This window comes from Lathyrus oleraceus, chromosome 4 (assembly GCF_024323335.1).
Source record: "Lathyrus oleraceus cultivar Zhongwan6 chromosome 4, CAAS_Psat_ZW6_1.0, whole genome shotgun sequence".
In the NCBI taxonomy this organism is placed as follows: Eukaryota; Viridiplantae; Streptophyta; class Magnoliopsida; order Fabales; family Fabaceae; genus Lathyrus; species Lathyrus oleraceus.
The window spans coordinates 325517573-325530546 of NC_066582.1; positions in this window are offsets into that span (position 1 = coordinate 325517573).

Here is a 12974-nt window from a genome sequence, read left to right on the forward strand (position 1 = left end):
GGATGACTTTTCTGGCTATAATCAAATTAAGATGGCACCAGAAGACATGGAGAAGACCACTTTCATAATCCCATGGGGCACCTTCTACTACAAGGTAATGCCGTTTGGTCTGAAAAATGTTGGGGCAACATATCAATGAGCTATGGTAACTCTTTTCCATGATATGATTCATCACGAAATCGAGGTTTATGTGGATGATATGATTGCCAAGTCTCAGACAGAAGAAGAACATTAGGTGAATCTGCGGAAACTGTTTGAACGGTTGAGGAAATTCAAGTTGAGGCTTAATCCGAACAAGTGTACTTTCGGGGTGAGATCTGGAAAATTGCTAGGTTTTATTGTTAGCGAAAAAGGGATTGAGGTGGATCCTGACAAAGTGAAAGCGATACAGGAAATGCTTGAGCCAAGAACAGAAAAACAAGTCCGTGGTTTCTTAGGTAGGTAGAATTACATTGCAAGGTTCATCTCTCACCTAACAGCCACGTGTGAGCCAATTTTCAAATTGTTGAGAAAAAACCAGGCTATCAGGTGGAATGATGATTGCCAAAAGACTTTCAAGAAGATAAAAGAGTATTTGCAGAATCCTCATATCCTCATGCCTCCAGTCCCAGGGAGACCGCTGATTATGTACTTGACAGTACTTGATAATTCCATGGGTTGTGTTCTCAGTCAACACGACGAGATAGGTAGGAAAGAGCATGCCATCTACTACCTGAGTAAGAAATTCACAGATTGCGAGTCGAGATACTCAATGCTTAAAAAGACATGTTGTGCACTTGCATGGGCTGCTAAGCGATTGAGACAATACATGCTGACCCACACAACCTTACTGATCTCCAAGATGGATCCAGTCAAGTATATATTTGAGAAGCCAGCTCTCACCGGAAGGGTTGCTCGTTGGCAAATGGTACTGACAGAGTACGACATCCAGTATACATCCCAGAAACCCATCAAAGGGAGTATTTTGTCAGACTATCTTGCTCAGCAGCCGATTGACGATTATGAGCCGATGAAGTTTGATTTTTCAGATGAAGACATCATGTTCCTCAAGATGAAAGACTATGAAGAGCCAGTGGTTGAGGAGGGACCTGATCCAGACGAAAAGTGGACTTTAACATTTGATGGGCCGTCAATGCCAAAGGAAGTGGAATTGGTGTTGTCCTTACCACTCCGAAAGGTGCCCATATGCCTTTCACCGCTCGTCTGACTTTTGAGTGCACCAATAATGAAGCTGAGTATGAGGCCTGTATCTTAGGAATTGAGCAAGCCATTGATTTGAGAATCAAGACTCTGGACATCTTCAGAGATTCAGCTCTAGTGATCAATCAAGTGAATGGTGATTGGAACACTCTCCAGCCTAATCTGGTCCCTTACAGAGACTACACGAGAAGACTGTTGACTTTCTTCACAACAGTAAAGCTGTATCATATACCTCGTGATGAGAACCAGATGGCAGATGCTCTTGCTACTCTATCCTCCATGATCAAGGTGATTCGGTGGAACAATACTCCCCGGATCGATGTTATGTGCCTTGATAGGGCCGCGTATGTGTTTGCTGTTGAATTGGTAGTTGATGACAAACCCTGGTATCACGACATCAAATTCTTTCTGAAGAATCAAGAGTACCCTGCAGGGGCATCCAACAATGATAGAAAGACTTTGAGAAGATTGGCAGGCAGTTTCTTCTTGAACAAAGACGATGTGCTGTATAAGAGGAACTTCGACATGGTTTTGCTCAGATGCGTGGATAGACACGAAGCGGACATGTTAATGTAGGAAGTTCATGAAGGCTCCTTCGGTACTCATGCCGACGGACATGCAATGGCTAAGAAATTGTTGAGAGCGGGTTATTACTGGATGACCATGGAATCTGATTGTTTCAAATATGCTCGGAAGTGCCATAAATGCCACATTTATGTTGATAAGGTGCATGTGCCGCCAAATCCTCTGAATGTGATGTCTTCGCCGTGGCCGTTTGCTATGCGGGGCATTGATATGATTGGAAGGATTGAGCCGACTGCTTCCAATGGGCATCGTTTCATCCTTGTTGCCATCGACTATTTCACCAAGTGGGTCGAAGCAGCATCATTTGCGAAGGTCACCAGACATGTGGTTGCCCGATTCATTAAGAGAGAAATCATTTGTCGTTATGGGGTTCTCGAAAGAATCATTACTGATAATGGTTCTAATCTCAATAACAAAATGATGAAGGAGCTGTGCGAGAACTTCAACATTCAGCATCACAATTCTTCCCCCTATCATCCTAAGATGAACGGTGCTATTGAGGCAGCAAATAAGAACATAAAGAAGATTGTGCAGAAGATGGTCGTTACGTACAGAGATTGACACGAGATGCTACCCTTCGCCTTGCATGGGTACCGTACTTCAGTATGTAAATCGACCGGGGCAACCTCTTACTCCCTTGTGTATGGTATGGAAGCAATCCTACCTGTTGAAGTGGAGATTCCTTCTCTAAGAGTCCTGCTGGATGTCAAGTTAGATGAAGCTGAATGGATCCGGACAAGGTTCAATGAGTTGAGTCTTATCAAGGAGAAGCGAATGACAGCCATTTGCCATGGGCAGTTGTATAAGAGCCGGATGAAGAGAGCCTTTGATCAGAAAGTGCGTCCTCGATGCTTCCAAGTCAGAGATTTAGTGTTGAAAAGGATCCTTCCTCCTCAGACGGATCACAAGGGCAAGTGGACTCCTAACTATGATGAACCATATATTGTCACCAAGATTTTTGATGGTGGGGCCTTAATGCTTGCAACTATGGATGGTGAATACTTCACTTCCCCTGTGAACTCAGACACAGTTAAAAAATACTTCGCATAAAATAGACCCGCTGGACAATAAAAAGAATAGTCCAGGAAAAAATGGGCATCCCGGTGAACCAAGAAAATGAAAAGGTTTGTGCAAAAGTTAGGGATTAAAAAAAATGAAAAGATTGTACACCCGGTAAGTTGAAAACCTGAAAAGGCAACTTAGGCAAAAATGGGTATCCCGGTGGATTGAAAACCCGAAAGGGAGATCCAGGCAAAAGTTAGGGATTAAGCGAATGACTGTGTTCTGAGTAGTTCTGAATCTCATCCCTTGTCGATGACTGGAAACTTTCAAAGGATAGGAAACAGTCCAATCACTTTTTTCAGAAAGCTGATCATCTGGAGGGTCTTGAAGACGAGCGAGTCATAGCAGAATTGGAACCCGATAGAAATCCATTTCACATTGCCATTAGACTAATTTCTGTTTTTATCTTTTGAGCGATTACCTCTTTCCAGGGATTGCTTCCCGATGTAAATGCCTATTCAAAGGCTATTCAATCAATAAAATCATGTTATTCAGTATATATATGTATTCGTTTTCATTTTACTATTTTGTTTGCAAAAATGACGTCCGAATTTTTGATAAACATTGTATCATGAAACATAAGAGCTTTACAGGTACATGCTTAATAAACATTTAAAATTGCTGTACATTTTAAGTGCTTTGGATCGTCTATTCAGAACGGGTACACTCGGGGCATTTCCTTAGGGTTCCCAACAGATGATCACGGATGTTTGTCCTCAACAATGATATTTGGTGTCTGATCCCTGCAGAGTTGGTCCGAGCGTTGGATTCTTCAATCCCCAGCAGGTTCTCACTACTGCACTTCCCCAAGCACTTGTTTCAGATTACACTCCCCAGTAGAGTTGACAGTGTCAGACTGTATATCCCCAGCGGAGTTGACAGTGCCAGACTATATCTTCCCAGCAGAAGCGGCTGCTCCTTAGAGTTCGATGCCAGATCGATAATCTCAACGCCAGACCCATGGTCTCTTTCCTTAAAGCAGAATCTCGGTACCGTATCGGTGTTTGCTCCCCCGGCTGAGTCGTCTCTCTTGCAGGTTTTTGGTTTCCAGAACTACCGTCGCTTTCCTCAACAGCAAGTCTTTAGTGCCATTCTCTCCCCAATCAGAGTTTCGGTATTTTGTTATTGCCAGAACACCATGTGGCCGGTCATTTCCCCACAGAGTGCTGTGTATCTCCAACAGCATTGCCAGGGTCTAGAAGATTGTGATCATTTCCCCAGCAGAACTCCTTGCCTCGACTTGGCGTTCTCTCTAACCTAGCATTTCGCATTCCTGCATGTAGAATCATATTGCATTGCATCCTCCCAAATCGTGTAGCATTTCCATTTTCATGGAGCATTACGCCATTGAAAAATTCAAACATACGCATGTAAAGCATAAGACATTCTCGGTATCCCAAGTGATGAGCCAGAAGTTTGTTTCCAGTACTCAGACTGGAGGTCGTTCGTGACTTATCTTTATTATTCCCAGCAGGGGTCATTGGCCCACGTGCCGCCTCAATTATCATTTTTCCTATTTATGCTGATGCTGACAGGCATGAAAGTTTTTCCGGTATTCAGAACGAAGTGGCATTCAGGCCAATTTTTCCAGTATTCAGACTGAAGTGGCATTCAGGCCAATTTCCCGGTATTCAGACCGAAGTGGCATTCAAGCCAGTTTTCCGGTATTCAGACCGAAGTGTCATTCAGGCCAGTTTCCGGTATTCAGACCGAAGTTGCATTCAGGCCAGTTTCCGGTATTCAGACCGAAGTGGCATTCAGGCCAGTTTTCCGGTATTCAGACCGAAGTGGCATTTAGGCCAGTTTTCTGATGTTCAGATCAAAGAAGTTTCCGACGTTCAGGTCGATGCAACTCGTGGCATTTAGGCCAGTTTTCCGGTGTTCAGATCGAAGAAGTTTCCGACGTTCAGGTCGATGTAGCTTGTGGCATTCGGGCAAGTTTCCGGTATTCAGACCGAAGTGGCATTTAGGCCAGTTTCCCGTTGTTCAGACCGATGTTTGATAATCTAACATCTTTCGATGCTCAGATCGAAGTCATTTCCAGTATTCAGACTGATGAGCGGTATTCAGGCCATGGTTATCTCTCTGTTACCATTTATTTTGGTATTCAGGCTAACATTCTTTTTTTGGTGTTCAGGCCGACTCTCACCGTACCAGACGGATTCTTCTTTCAAGACCACTTCTTTGCCGATTCTGACAGGCATTATTATTTCATTTTTCATTTTAGTGTAAATTTTCAGGATTTTATTGTATTCAATCCCTTGATACCTCGAAAGTGCGAAAGCCGTTTCTATCTTCCTTTCAGGTCTCAAGTTGATTGAATAGGGGCAGCTGTAATACCCAAAAATTTACCCTTCATTTTTCCTGGAAGCATGGGTTTGTTTCACATTGCATTAGCATCATATTAGGTCATACTCATTACATACTGCATTAGTGACATGGAAATCAGGGTTTGATTGATCACTCCTTAACAAAAGGAGCCCACACAAAGCAGGATTGAGAATTGGACTTCATTTTCCAAGCATACAAGTCTCAAGGGTCTCAAGGAGGTCCAAGTGTCTCATTATGGTCCTCTATTCATCAGTGAAAGATTCAGAGCTCTCAGAGTGTGCATCTGCACTTAATCAGAAATTAGGGTTTCATGGTTATCTGCAGCAAGCAATGTTTTGTTGGAAGTAGAGGGGCTCATCCATATCATGATTAGAGAGGCATCTTTGCCTAGGAAGATTCACAATTATCTCATGAAGATCCATTGGCAATCAGTGCAATCAGTTCTTGATCATTTTGCCCTAAAACTAGGGTTTGGTATAAAATCAGTTTATTTATGATTCCTTGGGTGAAACTCTTTTCCATGGCCCTCCATATGTCCACAAGGGTCTACATACAAAAAATCAGCTCTTTATTTGAGCTAGAGTTGCTTCAATTGATCAATGGAATCGGGAATCAGACAGTTCGGGAAAAGTCAACTGTGGGACCAGAAAAGTCAACTCCTGACATTTTGAGAGTGGAATCTCAAAATCCATGCCTAAGGGAGCCTACATGTGAAATTTGATCAAGGTTGGACCATGGATTCATCATTTAATCAGGAATTGAAAAGTTACTAAATTTGGAAATAGTTGACTTTCCATTTAGGGCAAGTTTTCATGATTGTTGCACCCACTTTAAGCCCATTTTCCATCAAGATGAAAGCTCCATTTGAAACTTTCTCCAACATGAAAGTTGTTCCTCTTGTTCCAAGCTTTCTAGAGATATAAAGTTTGTTCCATTTGGATTAGAATTGAGAAAGTTATGCTTGGTCAAAGTGAGACATTATTTTAGGACACTTAGAAAATTTTCTAAGTCCAAAATCTGCAAAATTTGTCAAGACTTCTTGGCCATATTTCTTGCACTTCAAGGCATCTTTTGAAAATACTTTCTTCATGACAATTGCACCTTACCATGTCCTCTTTCACATCCTTTTGGAATCATCTCATTTGGATCCATGGTTTGAGAGATGCACTCATCTAAAGTTGGCATCATGAACTGAATATTTAGGCAGCATGTTAGGCCAAATTGGCCCAACCATTTTGCAGATGTTGAGACACGATTTTATGGCCATTTTTCACCTCTTTCCACTCATCATTTCAACTTGTGTTCAACATGAAAGATGTTAAGCTCCATGCACTCTTCCTACTATTTGCATTGCCTTGCCATTTGGTCACATGTTCATCAAGATACATAGTCTCAAAGTCACCCTGTTGGATTGTTTCCTTACCAGACCAAGACAACCAATAAAGCTGCAAAATTAACCAACCCTCTTTCTTTAACTCATTTGGCCATGTACTTTTGTTTCACTCACTTAACCTTTGCCAAAACAAGAGATATTCTAATACACCTCACTTTTTGCATTGCATTTTGCTCATGAACCAAAACAAACATTTCAAGCCCATTTAGAACACTTTGGTCCAACCTATTTAAACATCTAAACCCTAATCCAAAGGGTGGTGGCTGAAAAACTTTAGAGCAAAGCAAGCAAAGGAAAGTTGGCAAGGCTGGTTTCCATTTCCATTTCCATCTTCTCCAATACCAAGAGGCAGTGGACCTTGCATCCATTAGGTAAACATTTTATTCACTCTCTTCCATGGCCATATTCATACTTGTTCATTACTTGTTTTTTCATGTTCACCATGCTTATCATGTTACCATGCCATTCCATGTTTGCTTTATGTTGTCAACAATATGCCATGCTTGTCTATGAAGCCCTCACCATGAGGCATTGTTATTGAGCTTGAGTTTGTGTTGTGGAATTTTTGTTGTATCCGTGTTCATGAGGCCATCTTGCTGTTCACATTTCTTTATGTTCAAGCCATTATTTTCATTGAAACAAAACACCATGATGTTCTACTCATTGCCTACTTGAACTTTGCTTTTTACCTCGTGCCATTTGGTGAACTGTAGCATGAGCATTTTGTTGTTGAAAATGAGCGAAATACCCTGTTTTTCGCGTGCCCTAGCTTTTGCATGGCTGTATGTTATTGCTCCATGGAGAAGACGATACGTGGCTTCCTAGAAACCATTCGATCCCGCGCGCTTCTGTTAATCGTGTCCGCTGGTTCATTTCTTGTCCTGTAGCGACTTAACATTGCCGTGACCAGTTGATACATAAGTGACACGTTTTTATTTTATAAAATGTACATTAAATTAATGTCACACGCAGAGTTTTAAAATACTTGGACCGGGCCTTGGCTTCATGCGCTATCCACACCCCTGCATTCGTGGCCCATTACCAAATCCATCCTATTTTCATTTTCTCTTTTTAATTCTTATTTTATTTTTCTGTTTTGTTTTTTTAATTCATAAAAATCATTTATTTAGTCATAAAAATACCAAAAAATATTTTTCAGATTTCTTAATATTTTATTTAATTTTTATTTTCATATTTATTTAATGTTAATATTTTATTTCAATTATTTATTTCAAGTGGATCATTTTAACACACATTTATTTCTTGATTTTATTTTCATAACTTAGAATTATTTTTAGGTTCTGATTTTTGGAATGAGAGTTGACCAATGTCTCATGGTCAACCTGACCTTTTCTTGGAATTTTATTTCTCATTTTGGATTTATTTTTTGACCTAGTTTGTTTGGTTGAGTTTTCATTTGACTTCTGTTTTATTTCAATTAATTTATACACTAATTTTCATTATTTTTAAAATCTTTTTGGGGGATGATGATGTCTTGACCCCACCTTACTTAGTTTAATTTTTCATAATTTTATTGATTAATTTACCTATTTATTTCATATTTTTTAAGTTGACTTGACTTTTCAGTTGACTTTTCCATGATTGATGTTTGACTTAGGGATTGCTTAGGGCAATTGAAGCGATCTTTTGATCCTCTCTTGTTCATCTCATATGACATGTATTAGAGGCCTTTCATCTTGATTTTATTTGATCCTTGCATCATTTCCCGATTAAATTATTCAGTGATCCTTTGTGTGCATAGTTTCATCTGTCTGATTCATATGATATCTTTTATACTTGTTTCTTTCATCCTTATTCACTATTGCTTGATTGTTTAACATGTTCATACTTCCATGCATTATTTAATGCTCTTTCATTTCATTCTTTGATTATTTGATTTGATCATATACCGGTTTATTTATCTTATTGATTAATGATTGTTGCCTACTTGTATGATGTATGAGGCATATATTCTTATTTGTTTGATTGCCATGAACAACCCCCATTCATAACAAATATACCCCTCTCCCATGAAGTGTATAATGTTTATTCTTTCATTCTTTATTCATCTGTTAATACAAGAATCAAAAGGAACATCCGATAATCATTTCAAAACAAGATCAAAAGCTCGATCCAACGTCGAGTAATCATTTTCAAAATTTAACAGAACCAACACGTATTCGTCCATCCTTTTGTAAGTCGATTGCTTCATGCATCGCCATTTCTCTTGTAAGTCGATTGCTTCATGCATCTCCATCTACCTGTAAGTCGATTGCTTCGTGCATCGCCATCTACCCTTATCTGTGACTCCTCTCCTTGCTCTATCCGTCGATTCTTGTTCCGTTTAGGTAGCACTTATTAGGTAGAACCCTTTGTATGATAACATAGGTAGCATTCCCTTATTCTTTGTATGATAACATAGGTAGGATTCCCTATTCTTTGTATGATAACATAGGTAGAATTCCCTTATTCTTTGCATGCTAACATTAGGTAGATGTTCCCATTTGTAAATCCTAACACTTAGGTTCACATTGCATGACAACTCTAGGGCAGAGCTTCCCCACTTTTAGACCTTCCGTGCATCTCCGATCCTGTGGCATGTCAGTCCGTTCTATTGCAAAGAGGTAACTGCCTAAGACTCGATTTAGCGAGCTGCGACACCTATTGCTAGGACGTGAACACATTGCCCATTCTCCTTTGACACAACTGGTGTCCTCTTTTGTAAGTCCATGTTCAGATGGCAATCCTTAACCCCTAGTTAGTCAAACTACGACAACTCTGATTCTCATGTTCAAATGAGATACGTAGGCACGAGATGCGATGTTTTGCCGAGTTTTGACTGACGACTAACAACTAATCCTTGCCTGTTTTCTCCCTTGTTGCGATTCTTTTCTCTTGCCCTCGTTGCGATCGAGACCTTCCCTTTCTCTTGCCCTAGTTGCAATCGAGACCCTTGTTCCCGTAGTTAGCTGAACTACATTTTTCTCTGATTCTCATTCCAGATGAGATACGTAGGCATAAGACGCGATGTCTTAGCGAGCACACTTCTCTTTCACCCATAGGTAGCTGAGCTACGAAGACTCTGATTCTCATATTCAGATGAGATACGTATGCAATGGATGCGACATTCGTGTGAGTCATTTTCTTTTGACCCCTCTTTTAGTAAATAGTACCTTAGATAAACACATACCCTTTAGACAAGAACAACAAGAGTGGATCCTGTAGAGTACTACGGATGCGTAGGGGTGCTAATACCTTCCCTTCGCATAACCGACTCCCGAACCCAAGATTTGGTTGCGAGACCTTGTCTTTTCCTTTCTCTTCAGGTTTTCTTCGATCGTTTCCTTTCCCTCCTCTGGGATAAATAACAAATGGTGGCGACTCTTTTGTCTTTCCTTTTTTCGCCGGTTATTTTTTTCGCATCTCTTTTTTAGGTTGCGACAATTGTTGGTATTGTTGTTGTTGTAGGTGTTTGCTCGTTGTTGCGGTTGTTGTTGTTGTTGACGTTGTTGTTGAAATGGTACTGATTGATTATTGGAAAATACTGGAATTAATGAAGATACTTGATGATGGTGTTGATGGGGTGGCTGACTCTTCCTGATCTGAGGCCTTCTCTGCCTCCCACTGATTATTGCATTTGTTTCGCTCTCCTTCTTCTTCCCAAAGCTATTTCCATACCTCTTACTTAACGATGATTCATCTTTTGACAAACGTCCTTCTCGGACACCTTCCTCAAGCCTCATCACCATGTTTACCATTTCGGTAAAATCACTGGGGGCACTAGCAATATACGTTCATAATAAAATGAACTCAGGGTTTTCAGAAATATCTTTGTCATCTCTTTTTCCTCCAAAGGAGGAGTGATCTGAGCAGCCAATTCCCTCCATCGTTGCGCGTACTCTTTGAATGTCTCTTTATCCTTTTGAGACGTGGACCTCAACTGGTCTCTATCAGGCGCCATATCCACATTGTACTTATATTTCTTAACAAAAGCCTCCCCTAAGTCATTGAAAGTGCGAATGCTTGCACTGTCCAACCCCATATACCAACGGAGCGCAGCACCAGTCAAACTGTCTTGGAAGTAGTGAATTAACAATTGATCATTTTTCAGTTTGGGTAGACATCTTGCGGGCATACATCACTAGATCACCGAGTGGACAAATGTTCCCTTTATACTTTTCAAAGTCAGGCACTTCGAACTTCACTGGGATCTTCATATTTGGCACTAAACATAACTCAGCAGCACTTTTACCAAACAAATCCTTACCCCTTAGTGTCTTCAATTCCTTGCGCAACTCAAGAAACTGATCCTTCATTTCGTCCATTTTCTCGTAAACATTCGGACCCTCAGACGGATCGAAGTGATAAATTGTATCCTTTACACGAGGTAAGATGTGCACAACGGGAGGTGGCACAGATATGACCGGGCTAGATGCCGACATGGAAGCAAAGGTAGGCGCAAAGCCGTCAGGCATGAAGTTCGGCGGCATTCCCCACAGGAATCCAGCAGACATGGTAGATGCAAAATAAGCGGTAGCAGCAAGCATGGTAGAGGTAGCCACCTCTGAAATAACAGTCCTCTAAGGAGGAGTTGCAGGCATTGGAGAAGATTGACTCTGGGCAGCTAGCACTGACTCCATCATGGCAGTCAGTCGGGCAATCTCGTCCTTCAGCTCTCTGTTCTCTTGCTCGAGATGTTCCATGAATCTCAGATGATTGGCGCGAGTGTTGTATCGATGAGTCAGCTTGGCTGAAGCACAAAAGAAACACCAATGAGACATCTGGCGAAAGAGAAACCTGCTTATGCAAATGATGCATGAAATGTAATGCTTGCTTGTTTATTTTTGTATTTTTAAGGAACTTACTATATCATTCACAAATATATATATATGATTGCAACAATTTTATATGACCAAAAAACCTCTTTTTATTTATGTAATTGGAAGGATTACACTGAGCACAATTTCAGAAACCAAATGAAAAATACAATAGAAAAGGAGGCTAGTCATCCTAAGGATCCCCAACAACGTCAGAAGATCTGGATGAAGGTGCATACTTCCTTCGAATGTGTCAAATCTCGGTCTCGAAAGAAGCCTTCATCTGAGTCTTCTCGAGAACAAGCTGATCAACAATCTTCTTCCAAGCAACGGAAGACTGAGGCATGCTAGAAGATGAAACCTCTGGCTCTCTCTGTTTCTTTGTCACTCGGTCTTCAAGTAGCTCAATAACTGCATCTTTGTCCTTAGACTCCAACTGCAACTCTTTATGCTTCTTGCTCAAAGCACGAAAATTCTCTTCCCACATATCCTTCTCTTGCTTCATCTTGGCGAGTGCGTCTTCCAACATCTCTACATCTTGGTTAGGGAGAGTTAATGGCTCAACCATAACCATAGACATAGGTCTTTCACAAGGATAAGGCATCTTCAACTCCAAAGCTCTCTTCTTCACCCAAAGAATGTAAGCTTCTAAAGCCACACAATTGTGCGGACCAAGCTCGAATCTTCCTTTCCTATGCACATTATGCCAAGCATGCACAATCTTCTGCTTCAAATGTTGGGGATCTTTACCCTCTTGATAGAAAAGACCTTCTAACAAAGTGTTATTAGGTTTGTCTCTCAAGGGGAACCCAAGCTGACGATGAGCCAAAACAGGGTTGTAGTTAATTCCTCCTTGTGTACCAATGTGAGGCATATTAGAGAATTCACCACAACTATCAATAATGTCCAAACTTCAAAAAGAAGGATCATACCAAACTATATCATTATTTGTGAGAGACATAAGTCTCTGAGATCACCATAGACATTGTTTGTTCTCCACAAAAACAGGTGTCTGAGGCAAGTGCGAAATAAACCACTTGTACAAAAGAGGAATGCAACAGACAATGGTTCCACCACCCTTAGAATTCCTTAGATGCAAAGAGAAATACATATCACCCAACAAAGTAGGCACATGATTCCCAATCAAGAAAAGTCTAACGGCGTTAACATCAACAAAACCGTTAATGTTAGGGAACAAAGCTAATCCATAGATGAGTAGCACAAATATAGCTTCAAAAGTATCCACACTACCGGCTTGAGCAAAAGCAGTAGCTTCCTTGATGAGGAAATCAAATAGAAACCCAAACAACCCTCCTCTCTTCACCCAATGAGCCTCTATCTCATACTTCTTCAAGTGAAGAGCTTCAGCAATAAGATGAGATCTGGGAATCTCTTCCAATCCACTAAAAGGTACTCTACTAGAAACAGGTATCCCCAAGAGACGGGCATACTCCTCCAACATAGGCACAAGCTGAAAAATCTGGGAAAGTGAAACAGCGGTAGAGAGGATCATAAAACTGCACTAGTACACTCAAAAGTCCTTCAACCACATCAACAAACAAGATAGACAAAAGCTTCCGATGGCA